Here is a 4,019-nt window from a genome sequence, read left to right as displayed (position 1 = left end):
TTCCCAACTATGAAAGTGAGACTCCCATAAATCAGACCAATCCATGGGGCCTTCATTTGAATTTGGAGGGATTTTTTTTTATTTTTTGTTTTTTGAAATCCCATCATCATGGTGGGGCTCACTTGAAAGATAGATTGGATAAAATAACAGGGTAGGCCACACACAAAAAACATCCGATAACCATCCGAAAACCTCGCCTGCGTGATGCTTAGATCAGCCTGATTTTTGAGGTATCCAAGTGTCAGGGTGGGCCAACCCTTATGGACAGCTTAGATGCCACGAAATAATACAGTGGGCTCCACGTGCAAAATTTGTATGTCGTGGTTGCGAGCGGTCAGAGCAGTCGGACCGGTTAGGACTGAACAACCCAGCCGGGTGGAGTCCGGGTCCCGGTCCAGTTTCCGTTACTATAAGTATTCCACCCTTGTATCTCCACTCAAGGCTTCAATAATCTAATCCAAATCATTCACCACCTTTCTCTTACTACTTCTATGGAGAGTTTCTATAGCCATCTCATTCTTTTTCTTTTGCTCTTACTTACATGGGCTACCACCTTAGCTCGAAGCCAAGGCATTCGTGTGGGGTTCTACGCCGCTAAATGCTCACGGGCTGAATCCATCATCAAATCCACCGTCCAATCCCTCCAATCTGACCCCACAATTGCTCCTGGACTTCTCAGGATGCATTTTCATGATTGTTTTGTTCAAGGTTGTGATGGTTCCATTCTTATCGATGGATCCGATACGGAGAAGACGGCACCACCTAACCTTCCGTTGAAGGGATATGATGTTATCGACGATGCCAAGGCTCAGATAGAGGCAGTGTGCCGGGGGTCGTCTCTTGTGCCGACATTCTAGCACTCGCTGCCCGAGACTCAGTGGTTCTGGTAAACAACCATAGCGAAACATGGGATGTCTGCATTTCTAAATAGGTTTTAGAGAGAGAGAAGAGAGAGAATCACAACTTCGGTTGTAGTGGTGTACATGTAGGAATTCCTAATATACATGCTGGAATTCCTAGTAAGTGGTAGTAGCAAGAACAACATAGCAGTAGTATCAGTCCTAGCACTGGGACAGGCAGTGAGATGCTGTGATATTGCATGTGTGGATCTGGATTTTCAAAAACATCACTGTAGTTTAAGCAAGTAGAGGCCATGGCTCAAATGTCCAAACTGTTGGTCTGCTGGACCTTACTGTGGATGGACCATGATGACGATAAGACGATACTAACCATTAATATTCTATCAGCGGCCTATGGGCAGATGGTTAAGAAAACAAATACAGCAACAGTACACATTCAATTAGAAAGAGGCCAAAGATTGGATGGTTTGGATCATCCAATCTTGGAGATTATATATATATATATATATATATATATATATATATATTTGTATGTATATGCAAGTGTTTCATACAAAATGTGGTCCACTAAATCAAGGGCTGCATCACTAAACCATTGGCCCAACTTGCATGTACAAGTATTCACACTAAATATGCTTATTTCTTTAAGTCTAAATCCTTGCACTTATTCTTGCATAAGATGATATAAAGACTTAATATGAAGCATGCTTCTGGCCCATCACCTGCAGACCAAGGGTCCAAGTTGGCCTGTGCGGACTGGGCGTAGAGATGGGTTAGTCTCATCAGCCTCAGACACAGCAAGTCTACCAGCTTTCACAGACTCCATTGACGTTCAGAAGAAGAAGTTTGCTGATAAAGGCCTTGATACTCAGGACCTCGTCACCCTTGTCGGTATGCAACGAGACGTTAGGGCCTGTTCATTGTTCGGCATTCATTCCCTTGTTTTTATGTTTCTTGGAAAATGATTAAATTTTATTTGGTCAATACATAAGGTTTTTTGAGAAAATTACCTGTTAAAGTTTAAAATTCAGTTTTAATTTCTCGAGAGAATTGGAGAAATTACTTAATTAGTCAAGAAATATAAAAACTAGCAAAGAAATATCACCTTAACCAACCTAAAATTTTCTAATTTTCTATACTATTATATGCAATCAAATATTATTAAGAGTCTAAGACATTGTTAATCTCAACCATCTTAGTGTTTTAGATTAAGGAAACATTGGGAAAATTAGCATTTATGTTATCTTCCTTTCATAATATTAAGATATGATTGTGATATTTTTACTAGGTGGGCACACTCTTGGAATGTCTGCATGCCAGTTCTTCGTATATCGACTCTATAACTTCACTTCGACAGGAAATGGTGCTGATCCAACCATTGATTCCTCCTTCCTACCTCAGTTGCGGGCTCTTTGCCCATATAAGGGTGATGGAAGTAGGCGTGTAGCACTAGACACGGGTAGCGTTGGCTCCTTCGACGTTTCCTTCTTTGCAAACTTGGGAAAAGGGCAAGGGATTCTTGAGTCGGATCAGAAGCTGTGGACAGATGCTTCCACAAAGAAGTACGTGCAAGGGTATGCAGGGCTCATTGGAGGAGTGGCCGGCTTGAAATTCAACATAGAGTTCAGAAAGTCAATGGTGAAGATGGGCAACATTGGGGTGAAGACAGGTACCAAGGGTGAGATTCGAAGAGTCTGCTCAGCTTTTAATTAGGGAATTTGATTTGGGTAATCAAGAAATCAACGTATTTAATATTTGAGAATAATGGAAGGTTTTGAGAAATAACAAAATGTAATTATCTTATATTAAGAAGATAGTAGTTTATTTCAGATGATGTGATTATTTTGAAAAAACATCCACATACGATTGATGCAAGCGAAGCAAAATCACAAAGAAAAAAGAGCGAAATAAAGAATCCAAAAGTTAAAGCAAAGACGAGACAAAAAGCCCGTAGGAAATATGCTTACATTCACGGGTAATAACAAGACAAAACAACGCTCATTCTCTCACTTTTTCTCTGTACAAGAACCCTCTCTCATACCTTTAACAGATAACACCACAAAAGAGAGGTTAAAAAGCTAAAATTTAGAAAAACTAGCTTCATGTGCGAACGTAGACAGGCACACGCATGCACGCAAGGTGGATCTCCTGTTAGGAGACGTTAGACATGACATATCCCACTGCCTTAACGGTGATATTATCGTATTTCTAATTTAGAATGGATTTAGATTAATAATGAATAATTAAGATGCGGACTAGAATTTGATAATTGCCATCAGAACAGTACACTGCAAATATCAGACAAAACAGGAGATGGTAATCATCAAATACCCATGAATTCCATATGGAGGTCCACTGAAGGTGGGTCCCGCAGGCCGCATGGCTACTTTGGGTTGATACACGCGGTTTTGGTAAAGAATCATTATTAATTATCTAATTTGACTTTTCACTTTTTTGTTTTTTTCAAACATTCAATCAAGTAATGATGTTAACGAGAATGCATTCCCACCTATTGCTATAGGATAAATTGGGATCTGACGAGATACACAGATGAGGCGAGTTACTGTCTATGATAAAGAAAGATTTAAAAAAAAAAAAAAAAAGATTTAAATGATTACGGTGATAAAACATTCCAATATGAGAATTTTATCATTTGATATGCACGGTCCACAGTGAGGCCATCATGTAAGCAGTTTGAATTAACGAACATGACCATGACCCAAGCTATTGTCCTGTCAAATCCAATAGCAATCCATCCTGTTTTTGGAATGCAACATATACTGTCAGATTTGACAGAACTAAAATAAAAATAAAAAATAAAAAATCTATCGTGTGCATTTTTGGAATTGGGTCATTGGTATTTTTTGAACCGTCCATTTCTTTCTAATGTGAATGTGATTGAAGGCTTTCCTCAGGACATGAGTGCCGAGATGAGGCCACACGTGCATACCTCAAGAGCTGCGGCCCACAGTTAGCAAGCAGAAGCCAAATATCAGGCTGGGCCATTGATCATGGATAAGAATGGACAGTCATGTAACTATGACTAATCGTCCATATTCAATGTTCGCATGCGGCCCACCTGATTAGTCGTGGGTGGACTGATTTCTGGATGCATCAATGGATGAGCTGGGAGTTGCATGTAACAGGCTATTACACAGT

The 4,019-nt window shown here is 39.9% G+C and overlaps 1 pseudogene; it reads left to right on the top strand.

Annotated features, from left to right (window-relative positions):
* Positions 1 to 332: 332 nt before the first annotated feature.
* LOC131244338 (peroxidase N1-like) lies at positions 333 to 2,652 on the top strand (annotated as a pseudogene).
* Positions 2,653 to 4,019: the final 1,367 nt, after the last annotated feature.

This window comes from Magnolia sinica, chromosome 4, assembly GCF_029962835.1.
Source record: "Magnolia sinica isolate HGM2019 chromosome 4, MsV1, whole genome shotgun sequence".
Lineage (NCBI taxonomy): Eukaryota > Viridiplantae > Streptophyta > Magnoliopsida > Magnoliales > Magnoliaceae > Magnolia > Magnolia sinica.
The sequence above is the reverse complement of the archived record's forward strand: the minus strand, read 5'-3'. Positions and strand labels throughout refer to the sequence as shown.